At 44.5% G+C, this 25,888-nt stretch overlaps 1 protein-coding gene across 1 annotated transcript in view; it reads left to right on the top strand.

Moving 5' to 3' along the window:
* LOC146766085 (uncharacterized) overlaps positions 1–25,832 on the top strand; it is an 84,185-nt gene extending 58,353 nt beyond the window's left edge. The window contains exons 2-3 of the mRNA XM_085591739.1: positions 2,724–2,830; positions 17,097–25,832. The gene's annotated coding sequence lies outside the window, so the exon portion shown is untranslated. The remainder of the gene's footprint in view (positions 1–2,723; positions 2,831–17,096) is intronic.
* The last annotated feature ends 56 nt before the right edge of the window (positions 25,833–25,888 follow it).

Here is a 25,888-nt window from a genome sequence, read left to right as displayed (position 1 = left end):
AGTGAGCAGACAGTCTCAAAAAGGCTGTGGATCCACACAGGGGATGGGCAGGGCCAGTCAGAATTGTGTAAAAGGGACCCACATGGCTGGGAAAATCAGTGGCCAGGAAGAAACAAAGGGCATTTCTCAGTGACACTAACATAAGGCTACAAGAGAAGGTTAGGTACTTTTCTGCATTTGGTTTTCAGTAGCAGTCTCCAGATGTCTCCTAATAGAGGGCAAACTAAAGTAATTAATTATACAGATACAAATGGGTAGAGGAATGAATAGTAGAGGAACTGGTCCAGTTAGTGATTAGAACAGTACAAAATGTTTTGATATAAAACAGTCAATTTAATTCTGGATTCCATCTAAACAAAACAGATATTTCAATTTATTCAATTTCATTTTATTTTTGTTTTTGGGTTGGGTTTTTTTGGTTGGTTTTGGTGGGGTTTTTGATAGACCATTTCTCATTCTGAATATCCCAGTTCAGAGGAACTCAAGCCATTTTGCAGAGCTATATCAAATCATTGAGACCTCCATATTTCTGAAACACATTTTAGAAACACATGTCTTAATAAGGTTTTTGGTTCTGGATTTTAAGACTTGGAACAACCAAAGTGGTATAACTGAAACAAATGGTTTCCACAAAGTATTCTGTGGTGAGACCAGATTTTATGATCCTGAAGATTTCATTAGAATGGGAGCTCCAAATTGTGTCCAGTTCTGCAGTTCCAATCATGTGCTTGCTGTTCAATATTTGTATTCAATTCCACACTGCATTTATGACTCCATTTGTTTCTGGTTTTAATCTCTTCCAAACCTTTTATAGTCCTTTAAAATACTTCCTTGGCTATTTCATTCCTCTCATGGTTCCTGAGTTTCACCATGGTTGCTCTGGTGAGATGGCAATGGCACAGGATGAAAGGGCAGTGAAATCCAGCTCCTCCTTGCAGGAGCAGAAGATTCCAGCATGTTCCAATTTCCCTGCTCTTGGCAGGGAAGAGCCACTGAAATGAAAATACCAGACCTAAGTCAGTGGCAAGCCGTGGGCTGACCACAGTAACTGGTGGTGGGTGCAAGTGAGGAATCACATCTCTGTGGGTCAATAAATGTCATTAAGGGTCTTTTGTTCTTATTTATGTGACAGTTAAATGTATGATCCCCCTGAGTGTGTGGGAACAGGATCAATGATGAACTTCAATCCACACAATCACTTCTTATGTGAGACATAACCTTGGCTATTAGCTCCCAGATCAATCAATAACCTATTATCTCATGAGCTAAGAAATAAATACTGCCTTTGGCCACTATTAATTAGCACAGCCAGGGAGGTATAGACCAGAAGATGTGTGGTGTTGTTGTTCCTGATCATTTGAACCACAGAATGAAGCTGATCTGAGAGGATTTGGTTTAGATGTTTTGTTAGTGGGTGGATTTTTTTCACTAGTTGGTTTGTGGGTTTTTGAGAAGACAAAATTATCTTTTTCTAATATGATCATTACTTCTTTTAAAAAGAGCAAGGTTTTGACAATGCAGAATTGGTTATTTTCCTTGACTTGAAGCAATGAGGTCTCTGATTGTAAATGTAATGTACTGCATACATTAACTCTATCCCAGCCAAAAGCAGGACACCTCTCCAAACAAGCACAAGGAAAACATGAACAGAAGAGCAATAATTAATAAAAAGACAACTCACTGTTAGTAAAAGGAAATTCCTGGTAATCAATGGAAGACAATATGTTCTATTGCTATTCTAGTTTTCATATCAATAAAATCAGAGAGCAGTCATGTTGATAAATATCCCCATTTGTTGCCACTGGCCCTCAAGTCATTCAACTTCCCCACAATGTGAACTTCTTGACCACTGCTCTGTATTTTACTGTTGTGAATTCATCGTGTATTAAATGACAAATAAAAAACCAGCAGGATGTGATCTGATGCAAACAAAGTCAAAAAAGTTGGCTAGTTCACCTTTGCTTGTAATGTTTACCAAAACTGGTGCCCACTCCTGGATAATTAAATAAGTTGAAGATACAGCATTTGTGTATGTGCTGGACATTTACAGATCTTTGTCAATGGTTAGCAAAAGCCTTAAGCTGTACAGCTTCTGGTTGCTTTTTTAAACATTTTCTCTTCAACATGACTTATGGGGCAGTTTTTGCAAGATGAAGCCAGGAGAAAACACATTACTTACAGAAATCAGGAGCAATTCTTTGAACAAAATCTGCCCATCTGTGGCAAACCCGAGAGCAGCCTGCCCTGCTCTGATCCCAGGCTGGCAGGGCTGGGGCTGGACAGGGCTCCTTGCCAGGCTGTGCCAGCAGGGCACGCACTGGGGCTTGCCACACTTGCCACTTTGAGGTGGTTCATCAAAACTGGTGCTTCTGAGCTCCTTGTCATGGCTGTTCAGTTTAACTCCTTTTTGGTGTCAGCTACAGATTTAAGAACATCTGGGGACACATTTGAATCTTGGCACTACTTTCTCTGAACTTAGCTTTTAGGTTTCATAAGCAGTACTAAATTCTTTATATGTAAATTCTTTCTATTTCTTTATGCTCTATATCAAGGGCAAATGTGAAGTGATTTTATTCTTTTTTAATCTATTGAGTCAAGGTACAATTACTGCAAACTTTGCACTGCTATGTGCACCAGCTAATAAAGATTAAGTTTATTACAGCACTGTGACTTTTCTAAATGAAAGCACTCCCTCCTGCTCATGAAGGTCAATCTTTTTTCAGGATCATGGTGGGAAGGGAAGAGCACAGATGGGGCTGACCCACACTGAGTCACCAGGACATCTGTTCCTGCCTGGTCTGGGCACACAATTTCCACAGTGCCAGAAAAGGTAGGGAGCTCTGGCTGACACTGTTTACACACAAGTTTTGTGTAGGCACTGGGAAATAGGTATCAATTTACCTAAATATTGGCAGTTCCACTAATGACAATATTTGGGCTTAGGAGTGAAATAAATTCCATGAGGTGCCAGAGTTGAACATGGTCTGTGCTCTACAGACCCACACTGGTCAATGAGCAGCCCTGGACATGGAGGCTTGGTGGGTTCCAGCCTGTGTAAATATCACTCCTTTGCTACTATCAGCTGCTTTGAGCCTCTGAGCCTTATCCTTTTGAAAAATCCAGCTTGGGTTTTCCAGTGTTTGTATTCTGGGAAATTAGATTATCTAAAACAAAATATAGTTTTAATTTAAAGGAGGAAGAGCTAGCCTGATGTAACTGGCAGCAGTGAATTCAGTAGAGCCAGAGCTGCTGCGGTGTCATCCTTGATATTTTCTCTTTCTTCTTAATCCTTTTATTCTGTTTACCAGACTTGTGGCAAATGATGTCTGTTGTTTTGTTGTCAAAAAGTTTCCTCAAAAAAGCTGGTAGCATGAAAGCAATTCAAATAGTGACTGCAGACTTTTGAGCTGCCTGTTCATTCAGGGAGGGTTGGAGCTACAAAACATTTTCTTTGACATATGTTTTTCTGCTGTATATTCACCTGTGGGGCTTGCTCTCCGAGACAGAAAAGTCAAATTTTTGACATTTATCCACAAAGTGTAAGGAAAATGTATCTATGTATTTACAGTTACACATTCACAGTGATAAACCAGCTGTGCCAACCAGCAAAGAAGTCAAATTCAATCTGATATGTGCAATCTGCATGATGTGGAAATCCTTTGTGAGTATCCCTGGCCTTGAATTCAGTTCATCCTGAGCCTTTCCATATTTCTTCCATTAGCCCCATAATTCCCACAGTCAAAGCTGGCCCAGGCAGGAGCCCAGAGTAACCTGGACATGCCTAGTTGAGTTTTCCAAACCTATTTGTGTGGAAGGCACAAGGCTGCTGTGTAGAAGCCCTGCTTCATCAGTCTGTGCCGTGTCCAAGAGCTGCATGGACAGAGGCTCAGGAGGAAGCAGGAGCAGCTCTGGGGAGCCCAGCATGGACAGAGGCTCAGGAGGAAGCAGGAGCAGATCTGGGGAGCCCAGCACAGAGCCTGGCTGCCCATGGAACAGGGAGATCCCTGCAGGTTTGTGAAAGCAGTGTGACCCCCCCTGTATGGGGAATAACGTGCTCTGACTCCAGGTTGCAGAAGGTTGAATAAATTGCTTTCATTAAGCTAAATTAATACTAGTATAGCATTAATACTATACTATACTAGAACTATATCATACTAAAAAGATACTGAAGAAAAACCCATGACTGTCTCCATACCGTCATGGTCATGAGACAGCTCTGACCCAAGTGGCCAATCAACCCACACAACCATCACCAGTGTCCAATTAGCAAATCACTGCTTGGTAAACAATCTCCATAACACATTCCACATGTGCCAAACAACAGGCGCAGCCAACAGAGATAAGAATTGTTTTCTCTTTCTCTGAGCTTTCTCAAGGTGTCTCACAACTTCCCAGGAACAATCCTGGGAGAGAGAATCATGTCTCTCTGTTCAGAGAATGTGAATACCATACAGGTCAGTGCAGCATTTTCCCTAGAGAGGAACCAACTGCTGGGAAAAAAAACCAGACAGGGATTTGATTTGGCAGGCAGTGGGATGTGGCTGCATCTCCTGAGCCACCACGCTCTCTGAAAAGAGGCCGTCGGTGCTGATGATAAGGTTTACCACAGCTGTGGTTTTTCTGTTCCTTTCTTTTATGCATTGGGTTTATACCTCCATATTTTGCATATCTCACTTCTCAGATCCCCAAAGATCTATTTCCCACAGCAATGCTATTAATATTTAATAGCAAACAATCACATTCTTGTCTGTTGAAGTCAGAAAGTTCCTTCACGCTCTTTTAGGGACTGCTGAGCACTAATTGACTTTTATGTAACACCAGTTAAATGCTCCTGCTTCCATTGTGGGGGGGAGCTGATGCACAGAGAATAACAGTGCGAACTTCTGGCCAGAGATAAGCAAGGTGAACTCCCACTCAGTGGAAAGTGTTGTGCGATGTACAGTAACATTTCAGTTGGAAGCCCTCAAACAGTAAATTACATGGCACTCATATATCTTCAACAAAATGTACTTTTCAGTACCCAGGAATTTCACAGTGGATACATAAATTTAAGCAACCTTTAAATTCCTTCTTCCTGTATTCATGTGGGTGTGAAAAGTCAGAATGGGAATTTCTTTTGCAATCATGTCAAGTGAGGAAGGGAAGTTGATACATATTTATATGCATACACATGCATAAACACCGTTTAGCTGTTTCAATTTGCACTTCAGTAAAAAATTCTCTGACTATGAAAATTCTGTTTTCGGTACCTAAGAATGAAATCTGTCTTAGGAAATCAGCAACCTGTAGGAAATCTACCATTTATCTCAGAAGGCTCCTCAGTGCCATTATAGACCTGATCTCTTAATGACCCTTTTTGTCTAAGCACCAAACCCCTCACTCAGAACCATTACTGCTGGTAAAGTAGCTGATGAGTTTTTTGATGCCTTCAGCACAATTCCTTCTCACTTAACACCCCATTTCTTTTATCATCCTAATAAAAAAGATGCAGGATTTCCACTGAGTGCTGCAAAGCCCTCAGTGCTTCTTTTCTGCCCATTGCTGGATCTGTATCTGTGGTCCAATTCCGGGCATTGATCAATCACAACACTGTAATTGTCTTTTCTGGTGCTGTTCAGCATCACTTCCTTCTTATTTAGCAAAGAAGGAAAGCCCCAGGGTGTGCAGATCCTCACTCAGGTGGAAGAACATCAGGCACATGGGCCCTGAAGACTGGGACACCTGGGGATGCTCCTCTTGAGATGTTCCCTGAGAGCCACAATCCTGAATGCAAATGTCCTCAGGCAAGTTCTGGAATACCTTCTGCCCCTGAGGATGCACAGACCTTAGACAAGGGATGAATTTAAAGTTTGAACTGACTTTGCTTGAGGTCAAAAAAGTGAAAAGAGTGAGTGAAAGAGTGTTGTTTTTATTGTGAATCACAGGTGCTACATGTCTGGTGATTAAACACAAAGAGCTGGAGCTGGTAATTTATGAATATATATTTGACCCTTCTGCTGCTGAAACCCAAACGTTTCATGTGACTCAATTGCACAAAGTGGTTCTGATGACCTGAGGGACACCAGTTGGATAAAAACAAAGGAGCAGCACATAATCTGTATTACCCAGATGTGAGTCAGACAACACTGAGGCACGCAGCTCATGGGCCTAAGGAACAACAGACAAGGTCAGGTATTACCTGGTGCCTGCTAGGGACAGGAAAATCACACAAGAATCCTTCTCATCTGTCTGTACCATGGAGCTCTCAAGCAGGTTGCAAAGTGGGAGGCAGCTGCTGGAGGACTCACATCATAATACTTAAATGTCAGAACAGTTTGAAATTATAAATGACATTTTATATCTCTAAAGGTGTTGCTCCCAGTATTCTGGGAGTGCTACACTGGCAGCTAAAGGATTGACCACGTGGGCTGAAAGTTAAAAACACTTGGGTTCAAGACAGTATGGTTGCATTACATCCATTTTGTACCATGAAAAGACATCTCAGCCAGCCATCTCTGCACCTCTGCAACACCAGTTTCACCAGCCTGAAAGCTGTTCTGAATCAAATCAGCTGCAAGAAGGAATTTAAATTGAAGGAAATATGATTGAGAGCTGAAAACTGTTAAGAGACATTTTATTTGGTGTCCAAAAACCCCAAAATTCACAGTAAGGATGAAAAAGTGTGTAACTTCAACAAAGGCAAGCTGAGATCATAGAGGAAGTTAGAAAAAAAGCAGCAGTGAAGCTGTAACAGATGGAAAGCAGGCGACTGTGAAAATTGTTAGTATATATTAGCAGCTAGGAGCTATCTATGAGATGAGAGAGGCTAAATGACACTAGCAGGAAGTTTTGAGCAGCTGAGCTGCAGGAACTGATAAAAATGACAGATATGCTGGGTTGTTATTGCATGAAGTGGGGAGAGGTGTCAGTGGTGATGCAGTGAACGATGAAGCCGAGCTGGCAAGAGAAGCTTCAGGTCCTGCCCCTCATCCCAGGCTGGTTCCTGGGCTTTACCTGACAGCTCCTTATGTGAGGTGGATGAACAGTGTCCCCAGCCCCAGGGCACTTCTCCCTGAAGGATGCACTGGCTGCTAAGCCACCCACATGGGCCTCTTCAAAAATCTGCCCAGGGAATCTCTTGCCCTTTGGGTCCATGACTTCCTCTCCATGCCCTGTGAATCTTCACTTGCTTTGGTCCATAGCAGCAAAGCATTGATGTGATGAACAATTCCCAGCTTCCAGAGAGCCAGGCTTGGGAGGTTTGGGGTGAAGCTGGGGGAGGAAGAGGAGCTGTGAAGGAGCTGTGCTGCTTCCCATGCCTCTGTACCAGCTGAATCACAAAGGATGGGTGCTGATGCCATCTCCCCCTCCTGCAGCTATGCTTTAAAATAAAGCAGTAACAAAGCTGCTGCTGGATCCTGGGCATGATTTGAGCTGGGATTAGGTTGCAGCCAGTTGATGTGCAAGGATGGCAACATGAGAGAAAAGGGAGAGCTGGGGGCTGAGGGGAGAGGCTCTGTCATGTCCAGCTCCTGGGGTGTCAGTCTGGAGCAGTCAGCTCAGGCTTGGCTGGAGTCAGTCACATTTACTGTCACTGTTAATGTGACCAGTGTATCAAGGTTGCATGACTATAATGCCTGCTGGTGGCTTTAGCAAGTAAGATAAGTCTCATTTTGACTACACACAGATATCTGTGTGCATATACATATATATGTGTATGTGGGAGTGGCTGTAGGAAAGCATGAACATACAAAGAGGACAAGCATATATATGTATATACACCCACAGTCATTACAGGCTCTTTATTCGTCAGTAAAGAAAGCACACACAGAGATTGAGAACTCAAGTAAACTAAGTCTTTAGGCAACAACAGAGGAAACAGAATCTGGAAGGAAACCCACAAAATAATGAAACATCCATTACAGAGCCATGGAAGCCAGGTCAATTCATTAAATACATATGGCTGGCACTAACCCAGCAGTGCAGCCATAGGCAGAGGAGAGGCATGGCTGGTTTATGTGGAGACAATAAACACAGAGACACAGCTAACACAATAAACACAGAAAGCCACTGTCCAAGAGGCACCCCAGTCCTGTCAGCAGTGCCAGGCTTAGTGACATTTTCTGTTTTAAGCATTCAGGGAATCTCACAAAAGAGAGCCTAATTAGATGAGAGTGCAAACCCTCCAGATAATAAACAAGGTAAAGATATAAATCTGGTCCTGCTGTCCTACTCTGCTGGCAGAGCTCTCATTGGGAAATGTTTTTCTTCCAGTCTAAATTGGTCTAAGTGGAGCTGCATTGCTAAAGGATTACCATGGAGAAGAAGCTATTTCCAAACTGACAAGAAAGTGGAATCAGTTCAACAGAGAACTGACTCAATTTCTGCCTTAACTCCAAGATCCTTCTTGGAGGCCTGGCTGCCCAAGGGTGCAACACCTCGCTCTGCTGCTCTGAGGTCACAGCTGTGATGCTCAATCATCCTATCATAGCACAGCTACATTCAGACTCCTAAGACAGGTTTAACTCATTAATGTAATGTTTATTTTCTGGGTGTTTAACAGTGGTCTTCACTACAGCCATCCTTAGGGCATCCTTGGGTTCTGTGGAAGTCGCTGGCTCTCCTCCCTTGCTGGATACCTTTGGCAGTACCAGGGGCTGCTATTTACTGCTCTTCATTCAGAAGACCTGCCCATGCAAATAGTGCATAAAATGATAAAAGATTCAGTAAGCTTTCAGAAAGAGAACATTATTCATCTGCTCAGGAACATCTGGACATTTCAGAAGTCCTCCTAAATTTATGGAGTCTACTCAACAAACCTAAGTTTTTACTCAGGGGTAAATAAGCCATTCTAGGGGCTTTGCCAGGCATCTTCTCTCCCTCTCCTGTCTCTGCATACAATGAATAATGCATCTTTCCAGCGCACAAGCCAGCAGCATTAGCCCCTTGTTTCCTTTAGGATATTTTTAGGAGCTGCTGCTCCCTGCTCCCAGTGCCAGAGGGGCTGAAGGCAGGACACAGGCCCAGCATCCCAGCTCCCCTCTGCACTGGGGAAGGGCTCCAGCCCCCCAGGCAGGAGCCCTGGGCTGCCCAAAATAGCCCAGCTGTGCTGCTTGCCCAGGAGCTGCTGCTCGAGGTCAGCCATGGAAACAGTGCTGCAGCCCCAAATGTAGGACGCTGGCCGGGGAGGAAGTTTTTCTTATTTAAGACTACTGTTGTCAAGAGAGAAACTGAAATCACAGCTCATCTGAGAAGAGGTCAAGAGCTGAGCCAAACCTCCTGGAACAAGCTGAGCTTGGAAATATATGCCAGGATCTCAAGCAACCCTATAAACATTTCCTAACAGGAAAAGTTGGGGGAGAGAAAGAAAAAGAAGAAAAAAAAAGAAAGAAAGAAAGAAAGAAAGAAAGAAAGAAAGAAAGAAAGAAAGAAAGAAAGAGAGAAAAAGAAAAAGAAAAAGAAAAAAGATAATTTGAATCCCTTTTTAAGTATTTTCTCCAAGAATTCCCAAAAACTTTAGACAGTCAACACTTCTCACAGCTCAGAACTGCCCTAATTCAATAAACACAGGCCCTTGCCCTTCTGGCTTTCCCAATGCAGGATCTCCCTGCTCACCTCAGATCCCTTCCAGATTTAACACTAATACACAAGGGATACCTTGCATTTGTCTCTTCTACTGAGCAGTGCTTTTATGAAAGTACTTCTCAGATTGTCTTCACTTTTTACAATATTTTTTCCTTCAGCTCTATTCTTCATAATTTTTTTTTTTTATTGCAGGAAAACAAATAGCAAACCCATTAGTGTTTTAAGAAGCACTCAGAATTGCCTTCAGTTTATCATTGGTAGGATTAGAGTTTCTTTAAAGCCTGCTGCTTCTGAAAAGCTTTATGCATTGTACAAGTGACCCAAGCATTACTCTGTACTCTTAGAAAAGCAGTCCCTGGGAAAATTACAGCAACTGGGATTTGGCAAAGAAGAAATTTTGTCATTATTTATGTCGCAATATTGAGACACAGTATAAAGACACATTAATGTATTTCTTCATGAATTGTTATTTGCAATGAGAGAAAAAACCACAGAGAGTCTTCTCCTGTCATATTGCCTTTGCTTTGCTGTGAATACCATCTAAACCCACATAGTGATTAACAGACTGCATGGGTTTAACTGGTAATTATACATATTATTTGCATAGCACACTTCATCCCATGTTTATTGTTCTTGCCTTCAATATTTACTTCCAGTAGAGACAGTAGGTAATTAGTTTCATAAAACTTGTGTCTGAGCAGATTCAATTAGAATGGATCAAGAAATACCGAATTCAGCTTTGAGTTGAAGCGTTTTTAAATCAAAAATGCTGTGTCTTTTAAGAGCCAGTCAGTCCTCATGAAGGGCTAACACACTTTGCTGAGCTCTGCTTGCTCATGGCTTCAGCTCTGGTTCCTGCCCGTCACGAGCGATGCCCTCTCAGCAGTGTGAGGCTCTGCAAGCCTGGCACAGAGATCAGGGCTGAACATCCTACCCGTGCTGTTATTAGTCTGTGCCCTTCTCTGTGCACTTACAGAGGGGATTTGCTTTCCAAGTCCTAGACTAGATCTAGAGTAGAACATGATTTTTCTGAAATGCAGTGAGTGTTTGTTCGGTCCCATCTTTGAGCACGAGGACACTGGTGAGGCTGCAGGGATGTCTGCCTCCACTTAGGGCTGCTGGCAGTGGGGCATCAGTAGGTTTGGTGCATTCCTTTGCTGCAGCACAAGTGATCTCATGTGTTAGAGCAGCAGGTTTTGAGAGGTCACCGGGGTTCCAGGCTCAGGAACCCTTGCAGGCAGCAGCACTTGCAGCCAGCTCAACTCTGCTGGCAGGCACAGGCTGGCATGGGCTGCCTCACTGCTGCCTGGTACTGCTGCCATGCCCACCCTGGGGTCTCCTTCACACCAGATCCCTCAGCCTCATGTGTTTTACTGTTCTGATAAGCTGAGAGTTATACCGGGGGGCAGCAGACCTCCTTTGAATGAAACTCTGTCATTTTTACAAAGAGAAGGGGGATTCTCATGCTTCCAAAAGGAATGGGCATGTCTGCTCCCTTACCTGCTCCTGACAGTAGATAAAAAGACAGATAGATGATATTCAACAGTTCTTTGCCACTTGGGACCATAAGCATTTCCCTTTGGGAAGTTAGGATGTGTTTCAGCAGCTGTGAAGATGGATAACAGTTCTCTGGGGAGAGCAGCTTTCAGGCATTCCCTGGCTGTTAATAAACAGCTGTTCCCAAATGTCTCCCACAGCCTTACTGATGCTCAGGCAGCCCTTGCTGCAGATTCAGGTGAAATCACCTTTAATGGGCTGGCACTGCAGTATCTCAGTGTCACTGGCACTTTTGGATCATAATGCTTTACATCAATCCAACATTTTCCTGGTCTTCCCCCAGCAAACACTTTTATGAGAAGATTTTTTCACTGCATGGGCTCAAAACAGCTCAAATTCTTCCATTGCAGTGCAAGTATCTTCTTTAGAAACACTCTGGTTTATTTTCAGGGTACATGGGTGGTGGGGGAGAGGAACAGACTAATGTTCTATTGCCTGTACAAGACTCCTCTGTTTTCCTGCCTGATTTGGTTTGGTTTTGTCTCATTGGTATTTTGTTTTGTTGAAAAGTGTTCTTCTCAGAGGAGGGGAGATGTGGGTGCACTGGTGCACCTGTGTTTCACTTGTAGAAACCAGCAGATGTTTTGAATCCCAGAAGGAAGGCAGCATGGCAAATTCACACTGGAAAACATTCTTGCTGAGCAACAGCTAGAAAAAATTGAGTAGTATTCAGACTTGCAGCTAAAGAAAGTTTTCTAATCTCATTGTCCTTTTAGGCAGGTTTATATAATATCAGACCAGACTACAGCAAAGTTATAATAAGTTTAAAAAAGAAAAAAAAATAGAGGGAAAGAATTAAGTGGATTCTCAGAGATGCCATGCCTGAGTAGGTTATAAACTTTCAGAAGTTGTGTTTCTCCATTACAGCCAATGGAAAGATGTCATCAAAAGCAAAGGAAGTAGATCCCTGCAACAAGCAAGCCTGTTTCAGAAGATAAGGATAAGCTTATTTCATAAACATTTGCCCTAGGAAGGCTGCAGCAGAGTGAAGTCCTGAAATGATAAGGGGCCACTGATTTTATACACGTCTGTCATCAAAATTGAAAATAGTTTATAGGTCTTCCTGTTCAAAAAAGAATCCAATGCTTACATATACAAGGGTTATCAGGCTTTATTGAAAAATCTTCCTGTACCCAAGAGGATTTATTTTCCTTCTCATTATAACACCAACACAAAAGATACCTTGACAGTGAACGTCCTGAGAAATTACTTTCAGAAGTAAAGAAAAAGGCCCTTCTAGAGTTTGCTAGGAGCAGAACAAAGTTGCTGCACAGAAGGGGTGTGGGAAGAGAGCCTCAGGGGCCAGGGGAGCAGCTTCCTTCAGCGGGAGGAGAAGGCAGGCAGGGCAAAATAAAAATGCACATAGGACTTGTTTAACCTCCAGCCTCTCCATGTGTGATTTACAATGAGCCCAGTCCTCCCCAGAGAGGAGTGGCAGGCTGTGAGCCCCGCTGCTGCCCTTGTGCCGTGCCAGGGCAGGCTGTGAGCCCCGCTGCCGCCCTTGTGCCGTGCCAGGGCAGGCTGTGAGCCCCACTGCCGCCCTTGTGCCGTGCCAGGGCAGGCTGTGCTGGCTCAGGGGCTGCTGGCAGAGCTGGCCCAGGGCTGCTGCCCTGCCTGCAGCCCCTGGAGCACAGCAGGGCCGGGCTGCAGGTCATGGCTCATTGTCCTGCCCATCCTGCCCCTCATCCCGGCAGGCAGCACCCTGCTTGGGGCCACCCTGCTGTCACCCTGTCCATCCCCACAGCCATGGCCACGCTGTCCTTGCCGGGCACCACGGCCCCTCAGGATGTTCCCCCCGGGAACGTCTTTGTGCCAGTGCAATTAAAAACAATCACTGTGACCCTTGTGCCAGTGCAATTAAAAACAATCACTGTGCCCCAAAGCCCTGAACGGGCAATTGCCAGTCCTAAATGGGCACCGCCAGACGTGGTGGTGGCAGCTCCACCTCGCTTTGGGGTTTTGCTCCCTGATCCAGCAGCGCTGCTGCCAGCAGGACACTGGGCAGGACCTAAATCCCGAGTGTGTCTGAGGAACAGGGGTTGCAGGGATTGTCCCTGGCACAGCTGGGCTGGCAGGCCCTGCCCTGGCATCCCTGTGCTCCAGAGCTGCTCCACTGGGAGCAAAGCTCTCGGAGCTCTTGCAGAATGCTCTAGGTGCAGCTCTAGAGCTCAATCTTTATATTTTTTTAACCTCATATAGATTCAGGTCTCTGTACATTCCATGGAATAGAACACAGGAAGTGACTTGTTATTTTTAAGAATTTTTTCTTTTGAAATGTCTACGACTCCTTATTTTTGTCTCTGGGGATTTTGGATGTTTGCAAACTTGAAAGTAATATGATTAAATGTTGAGATGAGTGCATGCACAGTGATGGTTTTTCTTTTTTTTTTTTAATTAGAAGAAAAATCTCTCATAAGCTGTAGGTGCTCCGTGGCCTGCCCTCATTGTTCTAGCAGTTCTAGCCCTCCTTGCACTCTGCTGACCTCTTAGATATTAGAAATATCATAGATATTATGAGGGATAAAAGCTTATGGAGAAAGGAAATATTGTGATTACCTGTTTTTAAAATGGTATTTCTGTGATTGTTTAATGAATAAAATCTTCCAGTTCATCTTCTCTACAGCAGTAGTTCCTTCTGTCAGTCCCCATTATTCTCCAATAAACACCATATCTGAAGGTTAGCCCTCAGAAGCTCAGATTTCTCTTGTGCCTCTTGGCAGGAGGAAGGTAGAGAGGACAAGTGTTTTGTGTCTGGATGGGTCACTACCCTTCATTTATTTAAGCTATTTACCATCTAACATTTTACATGACTTTTTTGGCATGCCACAACAAAGATTTTCAGTGATCAAGAAAAACCAAGCTGGGGGAGAATGTTAATACTACTCTGCCCTTGATAGGATGGTGACTGGCAGCATATAAATACCCCTGACAGGATGACAGAAATCAGTCTTCTATATTTACCAGGAGCCCTGGGCCAACATGCACAGTGGTGGGAACCCATCTGCTCTGTTCAGTCATTTTATCAACACGCTACTACCTAACAGCTGAGGCTTTTGTAATGCATGTTTTTAGCTTGGTGTGTGCAGGGAGCAGGAGTTTCTTTAACAGCACTGTGACAAAATCAAAATAAATCATAAAGGTGAATTGTAAATTGAAAGGTCTGTTGATTCATCTGATGAATCATATAAAGGAACAAATTAATTTTGACATTACTTGACCACTTAGATTTTCTACTACGAGCCTGACATCATTAGCTCTGTGTTAATGAGTCCTTGCAGTGCACACAGCAAAGGCTGGCAGGGAGAGGGGCAGGGGGCTTGGGCAGCTCCTGATGTGGGGGCTCAGGCTTCTCCCTGGGGCGTGGAGAGGGTTTTGGTCAGCTCTGGGGACAGCTCCAGGGGACACCATGCAGACCCATCGTCTCTGGATCGAGTTCCTCTGGATGCACACTGCCTAGAGGGGGTGGCAGAGGCCAGATGATCTGCCATGCCTGACGTTTCTACTCACAGCATTTTAGATTGGGTTTATAATTTTAATTTCTATTTACTGTAAGTTAATGAACATTAAACTGCTGAGCACCTGCCTTTCCCAGCCTTTTGGCTTTATTTCCTGTGATACAGTTTAATTTTTGTTTAGGATTTGGATATTTGCTCACATAAACATTTCTCTCCCACTTTTAGAAATGTGACTTTTTTATCTCACAGTCAAAATCAACCACTGGAGCACTGGAGAAAATGTCTGGGATTATTTTCTCCTGATTCAGGAAAGGTCTGAATCCTCATAAAATTATTTTATACCTAAGTTTGAAATACAGGTCATGTGCCAGAGTTTATTTCTGTCAAAAACTTTACTGAAAGGCAGTGCCAGTGTGTGCCTGATGAGAAAATGCAGACTTCTCTTTAGTTTTCAGACCAAACCTCTCAGACACTTCTGCCTATCAACATCTCAGTGCAGAGAGGCCCTACATACTTCACTTCAAGCAGATGTCTACATTCACTGGTGTCTATTGAAGAATTTAAGTTTCCTTTCATGAACACAGCAGGGCATTATTAAACAAAAATATTTATTTCCCTCAAGGCACCCATATTTTACAGTGTGTGTAGCTGTGTGAAAGCCTGGAAGTTTTTCTCTGCAGGCAGAGCACCAGGATGGACCAACAGCAGAAATGAGTCTTTTGTCCTTGCCATAAGGGCAGTGGAATCTCTCCATCCAAATGTTTTGTATTAAATCCAAATACAGGAGGCATAAACAGGTTGTAAAAAGGCAGCTGCTCTAAAAGCCCGATAGCAAAGATAGTCTGTGAAATATATTGGTGTGAATTCATAATGTCTGAGCAGTCTCAGCTGAATTAAAGACTGAAAAGAGGACCAGAGCAGCAAAATATAATTTCAGAATTCGAGTTAGCCAAATGAGGTAATTCAAGGTTTAAGTGGTACTTTATGTTCTTAACATTTTCCACAGCACCTTTTGAAAACACCAAAGTGAAATAATCACTGTTGCAGAACCACAGATTTCTCTCAGGGAAAGTATTTAATTCAGTGCAAAATGCAAGTCTTTCTGAGTATGTGTGTAAAGCTGGGGCTTTTTCTCTCCCTTTGTAAGACTGCAAAATAAAGTGTTGCTGGATGAGTCTGCAAGCAACAGAAATGGTTTTATTTTTTTGGGTTTTTTTTTTAATTACCAATAGTACTATATTTTAAAATGAAAAATGTATGAACATGTATTGTCTTAAATTAATGTTCACTTTAAAATTCAAAACCCCAAAGAACAACATTGGCAAAAAGATGTTATCACTGCTGCCTATTTGTATACTTTCTGGAAATTAGTTTACTGGAATTAGCTGGGTTTGAGTTTGACAGAATTAGCTGGAATATACTTTGACTTCTATAAAAAAGCCCACAGAAATTATGCAACAACAATTAATTTTTAGTTCAATTGTCCAATATAACTGAAGCCTGTGATGGCAAAAGAGGGTGGGAGTACTCAGGGGGTAGAAAAAGAATCTAAATAACTAGTTTTCCAAGCTATCTCTGCTAAATTCATGCACCAAACCCAGAGAATTGTGGTATGGTTTTACATCAACTGTTAACTCATCACAGCCGTCCTGTTCCAGGGTAAGTGATTTTAATTAGCTGACACAAACTTTTCCCCCAATTCATCACACTCAGGTTCCACATGCCCTCAGCTTTCACTGGGTTTCTTAAAGATGAGGATGATTATCACTGATGAGAGGTTCCATTTATCTCTCAGGCTGGCCCCTTTCAAGCACCAGCAGCAGGGCCCTGCACACAGTGTACGTGTGAAAACACCAGCCTGGAGTGCAGGGACATCACTGGAGCCTGGTTAAAGGCAGACCTTGGCAATTTTGTTCTTGCTAAAACTTCTCCTAAATGTAAAAATGTCTGTTAAACACAAGGCAAGAGATATCTTGGAAAAAGCCCTGTGAGCATGAAGGCAGTTTGCTGTGTGTTAGGTGAGCCCCAGGTGTGTGGAGCATCAAGGGAGGGGTGCCCTGGAGCTGCACTGGAGCTGGAATTTGAGCTGCACTGGAGCTGCACTGGAGCTGCACTGGAGCTGGAATTTGAGCTGCACTGGAGCTGCACTGGAGTGGCATTGGAGCTGGCAGGCAGGGCTGCTGGGGCACTGATCCCCACCCCCATTCCCAGGGAAAGCAGAAGAGCTGGTGGGAGCAGCAACACTCGGGGCAGCAGCATTCTGTCAGTAACTGATAGGGCCAAGCAGCTGCAAGATCCTCTGAGCACTTCAGAGAGGATCCTTAACCTTGTAATTTTTTATTTTTATCTTTTTCAGGAGGCTCAGCATTATTGCCTTCATGGTCACTGCTGAGCACTACATAAATCCATATCCACCTGTGATTAATGGCTCTTTAGTACTAAAGAAAGGGGTTAGCTAAAACTTTTAGTCACTGTCAAGCTTGATAATTTTCCTGCTTTCTTTTCCTGTCTCCTGTGAAGCTTCTTTATGGCAAAACCTAATGAAAGCTGCCACTACATACTGGATGGACTTGGAATGAACTTCAGATGGTACATCTCATACCTATTGACCAGCCTTTCCATGTAGCTTTTGAAAACCAAGTGTCACAGGCCTGTGAATAATTTAAAAACATGAGAAATCATGGCCTGCCTGTTTCTGTTAATTGACCGGGTGTGAAAAAATATAGTACAGGAATAGAAATTCAATAGTGGCCTAATGGCACAAACAGTGAAGGTCATCTTCTTCCTCTGACTGCACTAACTTGGTTCCTGGCTCACACAGCTTTTGACATCTCCTTCAGCTAGATCTTCACTCGCTGCTGTGTGGGAATCGCCTCAGGATGGAGTTTAGGTTTCATAAAGCATGAAAATACAAGAAATTGTAGCGAGTCCTGGGGCTGAGTTTTCACAGAGTGGCTGATCCCCCATCCCTGGAGGTCAGCAAGGAGCAGCTCCAGACACAGCCTCGGGCCCAGCCCTGCCATTCCAGGCTGGAGAGAACCCTGCGAGCCGGGGGCCACCCTGCCAGGGCCAGCCGGGCACTGGGCAGCCGCCACCGCGGATCCTCAAACCGGCCGGGCAGGATTTACCCATGGGTTTATCCTGCCTGACTCCAGACTCCCTTGTGGCTGGCCAGGCTCAGCCTGGGCCCTGAGCAGGGAGGGCTGTGTGCAGTGAGCAGCTCAGAGCAGCGCTCTGCCGCGGTGCCCGGCCGCGTGCGCAGCGCCAGGACGGCGCCGACGGGGCTCCTGCCTTGGAACCTGGAGTCCCTCATCCTCCCTCAGCTGCTCAGAGCCATGGGATGGGGCTGTTAGTCCCTTCTCCTTTCCCTTGCCATCCAAAGCCGTGCTCAGGGAAGCCAAGGATGCTGCAGCACAATTATTTAATTTGGAGCTTGGCCAGGCCGAGCCCAGTCATGGGAAACTTCTCATTGTCTCTAACAATTAACTGGTGATCAGTTCTCAAGGGAAGGCAGAGTACAAAGGTTGCTGCTTTTTAGCCGTTTTGTTGTGAAATTTCTGGTTCCAGATTTAATTCTCGCAATTTCCACCATTGACCTTGCACTTGTTTTCAGGGAGGGAGCCAGAAAACCATGACTCTGTTATATGTCACACATTGAATTTCGTCTTCTCTAAATAATTCCTTTTTGATGAAATGGCAAAGCCAGAATGTTTGCAAAGTCTTGTGAAGCTTCTAGGGGTTTTGGGGTTTTTTTTAAACTATAGATAAAGCCATGATTTCTATCACTGAGAAAATATTTGCTGAAACCCAAATTTGTGACCTCAAGTTTCCCAAACCTCACACAATTCTTCACTTTCCAAAGCCTGTCTGATTGACTGGAAGTGGAAATCCATTCTTCTAAAACTTTGTAATGACTCTAATTGCATTTTAATATTTCATATGCTTTAAAATTGCAGAGAAAGTATTGACATCAATGCTGAGCCATCCTTCACAATACATGAGCTGCCCTACAAGAGTATTTGTGTGGCGACAATGAGAGCTGTAATTACCCATGATCCAAGATGGACAGTAGTGACATGTTTTATTCAAAAGACATGAATCATTATTGCCTTTGCAACAGCCTAGAGAGAATGAGAATATTTATTAACTGTACAAGACTAATGACTGCTCTCACAGGCTTTCATTGGTGCCAGCTCAGGTCAAATCTGTGTATGGACTGTAAGGAGACACAGCTAGTCATAAATACAGAGAAAGCTACAATAAAGCCTGGAACAGTGTATCAATAAACCATGCACAATTTAAATTTAGCCTCGTTGTCTTGGAGCTCCCTAACAATGTTTGCTGAGGAATGTTGGTGTGTGTGTTCATATAGATGCTGAATGCAAATGCCCTGAGCACTTTCTGCAGTCAGATATCACCCTTCACATGTCCCCAAAAAGTTAACACAGGTGTGACTTCCTGGCTTTAAGCAGCACTGTGCTGAGGGTTGGTGTTTTCTGGCTGCACAAGCTGGGTGAAGAGGTTGTTTCCATTCCCTGCCTGAAGAATGCAGGGGCTGGTGCCCGGGGTAGAACAAGGGGAAGTTTGCAATGAAGAGGCTGCAGGTGGGTGGACAAATGCAGATCTGCTCTGAAAACCTGAGATCTTTTAATAAAGACCACTTTGTGAGATTGAAAGGCAGTATTTTTCTTGTATGACTGAGATGCAAGATGTGCACTGACACCCATGGGACTGTTTGCATGATGCTGGAGTGCACCTGGGACTGGCAGCTCTCCTCATGCTGCCAGGGACAGAAACACCCTGGTGTTAAATCCCAGAGCTCTTCAAGCACTGTGACCTTCTTTTCTTGGAAACTTCATTGCATTAAGGTGGTACCAGTAAAACTGTAATTTCAAAGACACTGAAAGTGGCTTGGATGAAAGTTAAGAGAATATATTTAAGCTGTGCTTTGTGATTTCTAGTAGAGCTCTTAGAACAAGACAATGCTGAAGTACATGCAGCAGTCAAATACCACACAACTGCTCATTAAAAGGAGAATTAGCTCCATCCCAGCCAAAACTGGGACAGTGTGTCTAGGAGGAGTGTGTTCCAGGGCATCCAATGGCACTGATGTGGGACTGGTCAGGGATGGCAGAAGAGAACATCCCCCAGATGCTGCAAGTTGGGTCAGCCTGGCATTGCCCTCCACAGCTTCAACCACAACTACTGACAAGGATGGCACGTGGGCATTGGGGCAACCAATCTCCTTCCAGACCTTTTTATGTGTAATTCCAGGGCCTTAGTGCCAAATCCATTAATTGTATGGTTTTGTATGACTGTGCTTGTAGCAAGAAAAAAAAGGCAACCTTCATCATGTAAGTGGTCTGGGGGCTGCAAGGGACCCCTGGATGAGCAGCTGGAGTCCATGTTGTCCATCCGTGCCATGCCATGCCATGATCCCATCCCATGATTCCATCCCATCCTATTATCCCATTCAATCCCATTATGCCATGCCATGCCATGCCATGCCATGCCATGATCCCATCCCATTAACCCATCTCGTCCCATCACATTTTCCTATGCCATTATCCCATCCCATCCTATCCCATTATCCCATCCCATCCTATCCCATTATCCCATGCCATTATCCCATCCCATCCCATGCCATTATCCCATCCCATCCCATCCCATCCCATCCCATCCCATCCCATCCCATCCCATCCCATCCCATCCCATCCCATGCCACGGGAGCTGTGCACTGCTCTGGTTCCCTGATGAGCCCTTTAGTGCCCGCTGCGCTCCTGCCCGGCGCTCACAGGCTCCAAAGGCATCCCCGGCTCCAAAGCCCCTCGCTGCCAGCCCGTCCCTCTGTGCCCCCCAGCTGGTGGCCTTTGTCCCTCCTGCTCCCTCGGGTGACACCGTGCCTTGTGCCGGCTCCCCAGCCTGACTGACCCTTCCATCTCCCCGTGCTTCTTCTGGCTTGGAAACCCTTCTTGGAGCATGGAGAGGAGCCAGAACGGCTCCTGGCTCTGGGGGAATAACATAGCACAGCTCCTGCATTGCTCAGCTCTTCTTCTTTTGGGTGCTTCGGGGATCAGAGGCATCTGATGGTTAAGGGTTTTTTATGGAGATAATTTCTTTGACTGAATGTGTGAGGAACTTCACTGAGGAAAAAAAATGGTTTTAAAGGCAAACAAACAAATAAACCTTCTGATATAAACTGGAAATTCAGATCAGCCTAATATTTCTGTTGAAAGAATTTTCTACTAGTAGTTGCTGTTTTATTTTTCCTAGTTTTCCTCTGGAATTTGCAGTAGAAAAAAGCCCTACAAAGTGAAAAGCATTGAAATGAAAGATTCTGCATGTAACATACTCAGAATATTCAGGTTTTAGTGCAGAATCTGCCTTTTCAAAGCACTGTAATTTTATTTTCAAATTAATTTAATTTCTTATGTCTGACAAATTCGTATTATTTATTTACCTGTCAGTAATGATATGCTACAAACTCATTCTGGATTTTGGTAAAGAAATACATCAAAAGACCACACTGATGTTTGCAAGTAAGAAAAAAAATCTTGTTTAAAGAATATTTTTGAAATAAATTTTGAAGTGAGAGTGTCTAAGTTTGAAATGCAAAGTCAGGTTGAATGACTAACTCCATCCAACATTTTCACAGCACAGCTTTCTTCCTTTCAGCAGAGGGAACAGGCACCACAGCTGACATGAGAGAGAAGTAGAAAATTCTCCAAAGAATAACATTTTAATTCATCTTGAAATAAACATTGAGGGTCTGTGACTGACTCCTGTAAAGGTAGTAAAAAAAAATACCATACAGAAGATGAACAGAAGCAGTAAAAGCCATCTATTGCAATGCATCATGATGCTGTTACATTGCTATCTGCCAACCAGCAAGTAAAAATTCCTCCTATGACAAAATTGTAAATGCCACAATAACACCATATTTTCTGCTTTGTTTCTTGGAGGGAAAAAAATGTAAACTTGGGAATAATATGAAAAAAAATTGTATAATCTGGGGATTTGTGTAAAACTCTGGGAGAGGAGCTGGGAGCTGCTCCATTTCTCTGGGGTCAGACTTAATGATTATTTGGCTGATCAGGGTAGTTTTAATCTGTAGATTTTTTTTCACAAAAAAATTATTCTGATGTACTGATCACTCACCTGTTGGATCTAATGCTTCGTGATTGCCTGCAGCACTGTGGGTGCTCCATTTTGCTAAAAAACACATTCCTTATCAGTCCTGTTTGTTAAGAAGATTTACATATCCTGACAGAAGAACTGAAAAATTGTAAGGAAAACAAGATTTTTGTACCTCAGTTATCACCAGCTCCTGTAGCTATGGCAGGTGGAAAATGCTGAAACATCAGCTCGTGGCTGTGTCTTGCTTAGTAACCACTTCTGACATGGTGTGTCAGAACCTAAGTGTCTTTGGAAGCCAGTTCTGAGTTTAATTGACACAAACACAAAACAGAAAAGTTCAGACACGAGGGGACGGCAGGGGTGGTGGGAGCCCTGCATGGGCTGCAAGCACATCATGTCTGTGCTGAGGAGCAAGAACAGCACTCAGGAGCAGGTCATTGCCATATGTCCCCTCCGAGGCACAGCTCTGGGCATGCACAGCCTCCACCTCTCTCAAAATCAGAGGCAGAAAAGCTTCAATGGCATTTTAACCAGTCTGCATGTGTGGTTTGTGCAAACCCCTCCCAGGGAGCAGGGGAAGCCAGGATCCCGCTCTGACTCAGCCCTGCTCGCTCTCTGCCTTCCCTGCTGTTTCCATCTGCCTCTGCTGGAAGCACCCTGCACCCAGACAGCTTCTCATTGCATAACATATTCCCCCAGGAAGTTTGACAACATCCCTTGGCTTCTAAGAGCAGCACCTTCTCTGCATTCCTCACACAAAGTGGATGGTAGGTGATTCAGCGAGCTCCACTGGTGCTCCCTGCACACCAAACCCCCATGGCCAAAAACACTGCTGGAGCCCTGCACACCAAACCCCCTGCCCAAAAACACTGCTGGAGCCCTGCACACCAAACCCCTGCCCAAACACTGCTAGAGCCCTGCACACCAAACCCCCATGGCCAAAAACACTGCTAGAGCCCTGCACACCAAACCCCCTGCCCAAAAACACTGCTGGGCCCTGCACACCAAACCCCCATGGCCAAAAACACTGCTAGAGCCCTGCACACCAAACCCCCATGGCCAAAAACACTGCTGGGACCCTGCACACCAAACCCCCATGGCCAAAAACACTGCTAGAGCCCTGCACACCAAACCCCTGTCCAAACCCTGCTAGAGCCCTGCACACCAAACCCCCATGGCCAAAAACACTGCTCAGCCAGCCCAGCTCCTGCCAGGCTGTCGTGGTTTGACACGGAAAGATAATTTTTCCCGGAAGGAAGAGGTCAATTTAGATATTGACCAATTAAAAGTAGACACGCCTTTGAGAACACAGAAGGGTTGAAAGCAGAATTCCCAGGGGAACTCACTCTCTTTGGTTCCGGTCAGCGTGCAGTGCAGACCTTCCCCCCCCAGCCACGAGCTGGGTGGGGGAGGGGAAGCCCCTATGGCTTGATGGAGGTAACTCCGAAGAATGAAGGGACTAGAACCGGGCTGGCCCCTGCAGATGGAAGGGTGGAAGAAATCTGGGATGTCTCCATTTCCCCCTCCAGAGTTCCTCTCCCGAGAGGGAGAGAGAAAGCCGCGAGGAAAGAGGAGCGGGGGGAGCTGCTGCAAGGTGCCCAGTTGTGTGAGAGTTGCTGAATGTCCGGGCATCGAGCCATCCTGGGAGTTCGGACTTTTAACCCTTTCCTTGAGAAATGAAAACTTTGTGAATTTTCCTTTCCCCTCCTCGGTTTGAAAGAGAAGAAGAGGGACACCTTAGACCCTGGGATGGGATGTTGGAAAGAGAAATTCTACATGAGAGGGGGACAAGGAGTGGCTTTTAGCTGAACTTTTCCATGTTAACCACAACCTGAAACAAATCTTCTCCTTCAAGAGGGACTGTGTCTTGGGAGGATGCCAGTGAGTCGAGAGACCTGCTTCAGCTGAGAAAAAGACAAAAGTGGAGTGAACAGAGAAAAGGTTAGGGGGTTTGTGGTAGCGCCCCCTTGCCCTGGAAAGGAAAAGAGAAGAGAAGAAGATCTCTGTTCTTGAGCCCTCGGCCCCAGGGGAAAATGGGGGGGACTGTGGTCCCAAACAATGAAAAACTAAACTGTTGTTTTCTCCCCTCTTGGCAGGGCATCCTTGAAAAGAAAAATCCTAAAAGCAGTAACCATCCATGCATTAGTAGTGAGAGCACTGTGCATAAAAAGGAGAAGGGTCACCATGGCAAACTTTTTCTCCGGGCGGTGCCATGTGTGACATGGAAACACAGGATGTAGAGCTGTGTTTCTTGGGGGGTCTGTGGCACAAGAGAGACTCTGTTCCCTCGATGGACTGGATATCGGTTGTTTAGAGGGTAAAAACCTGATTGGAGTCCAGATTGTGTCTCACTGTGGTTTGTTAGAGTTGGGTGGTGGGGGGAGGAATGTTTTGCAAGGTTTTCATTTGAATCTTTGTGTAGTTTTTTTTCCCTTCTTTAGTTTTCTCTTTTCTTTTGTAGTAGTAGTTTAATAAAGTTTTTTTCCTGTTATCAAGTTTAGGCCTGCTTTGCTCTATTCTAGATTCCACTTCACAGCATTCAAAGTAGAGATCACATTTTCATAGAAGCACTGGCATTGTGCCAGTGTCAAACCATGACATTTGGTTCCCTGACCGGGAAAAAATAAGATAAGATCAAATAAGATAAGATAAGATGGTGATAAGGTGAATGCTGTGAAATGGGATCAGGAAAAATAAGAGCAAAGCATGTGTTGGATTTTGAAATGAACTGGGGTGGAGATTTAGTGTAAATTGCTGTTTTATGTAAAATGTGTTGAATGTAATTTTGATAATAATTTTTTTCCTTTTGTAGTCTGTGTTCTCAGAGGCGAAGGGTGGAATGTCGTGGTTTGACACGGAAAGATAATTTTTCCCGGAAGGAAGAGGTCAATTTAGATATTGACCAATTAAAAGTAGACACGCCTCTGAGAACACAGAAGGGTTGAAAGCAGAATTCCCAGGGGAACTCACTCTCTTTGGTTCCGGTCAGCGTGCAGTGCAGACCTTCCCCCCCCAGCCACGAGCTGGGTGGGGGAGGGGAAGCCCCCATGGCCTGATGGAGGTAACTCCGAAGAATGAAGGGACTAGAACCGGGCTGGCCCCTGCAGATGGAAGGGTGGAAGAAATCTGGGATGTCTCCATTTCCCCCCCCAGAGTTCCTCTCCCGAGAGGGAGAGAGAAAGCCGCGAGGAAAGAGGAGCGGGGGGAGCTGCTGCAAGGTGCCCAGTTGTGTGAGAGTTGCTGAATGTCCGGGCATCGAGCCATCCTGGGAGTTCGGACTTTTAACCCTTTCCTTGAGAAATGAAAACTTTGTGAATTTTCCTTTCCCCTCCTCGGTTTGAAAGAGAAGAAGAGGGACACCTTAGACCCTGGGATGGGATGTTGGAAAGAGAAATTCTACATGAGAGGGGGACAAGGAGTGGCTTTTAGCTGAACTTTTCCATGTTAACCACAACCTGAAACAAATCTTCTCCTTCAAGAGGGACTGTGTCTTGGGAGGATGCCAGTGAGTCGAGAGACCTGCTTCAGCTGAGAAAAAGACAAAAGTGGAGTGAACAGAGAAAAGGTTAGGGGGTTTGTGGTAGCGCCCCCTTGCCCTGGAAAGGAAAAGAGAAGAGAAGAAGATCTCTGTTCTTGAGCCCTCGGCCCCAGGGGAAAATGGGGGGGACTGTGGTCCCAAACAATAAAAAACTAAACTGTTGTTTTCTCCCCTCTTGGCAGGGCATCCTTGAAAAGAAAAATCCTAAAAGCAGTAACCATCCATGCATTAGTAGTGAGAGCACTGTGCATAAAAAGGAGAAGGGTCACCATGGCAAACTTTTTCTCCGGGCGGTGCCATGTGTGACATGGAAACACAGGATGTAGAGCTGTGTTTCTTGGGGGGTCTGTGGCACAAGAGAAACTCTGTTCCCTCGATGGACTGGATATCGGTTGTTTAGAGGGTAAAAACCTGATTGGAGTCCAGATTGTGTCTCACTGTGGTTTGTTAGAGTTGGGTGGTGGGGGGAGGAATGTTTTGCAAGGTTTTCATTTGAATCTTTGTGTAGTTTTTTTTCCCTTCTTTAGTTTTCTCTTTTCTTTTGTAGTAGTAGTTTAATAAAGTTTTTTTCCTATTATCAAGTTTAAGCCTGCTTTACTCTATTCTAGATTCCACTTCACAGCATTCAAAGTAGAAA

The sequence above is a fragment of the Lonchura striata genome, chromosome 14 (genome assembly GCF_050655825.1).
Source record: "Lonchura striata isolate lonStrDom1 chromosome 14, ASM5065582v1, whole genome shotgun sequence".
Classification (NCBI taxonomy): domain Eukaryota; kingdom Metazoa; phylum Chordata; class Aves; order Passeriformes; family Estrildidae; genus Lonchura; species Lonchura striata.
This window is presented reverse-complemented; position numbering and strand designations above follow the sequence as displayed.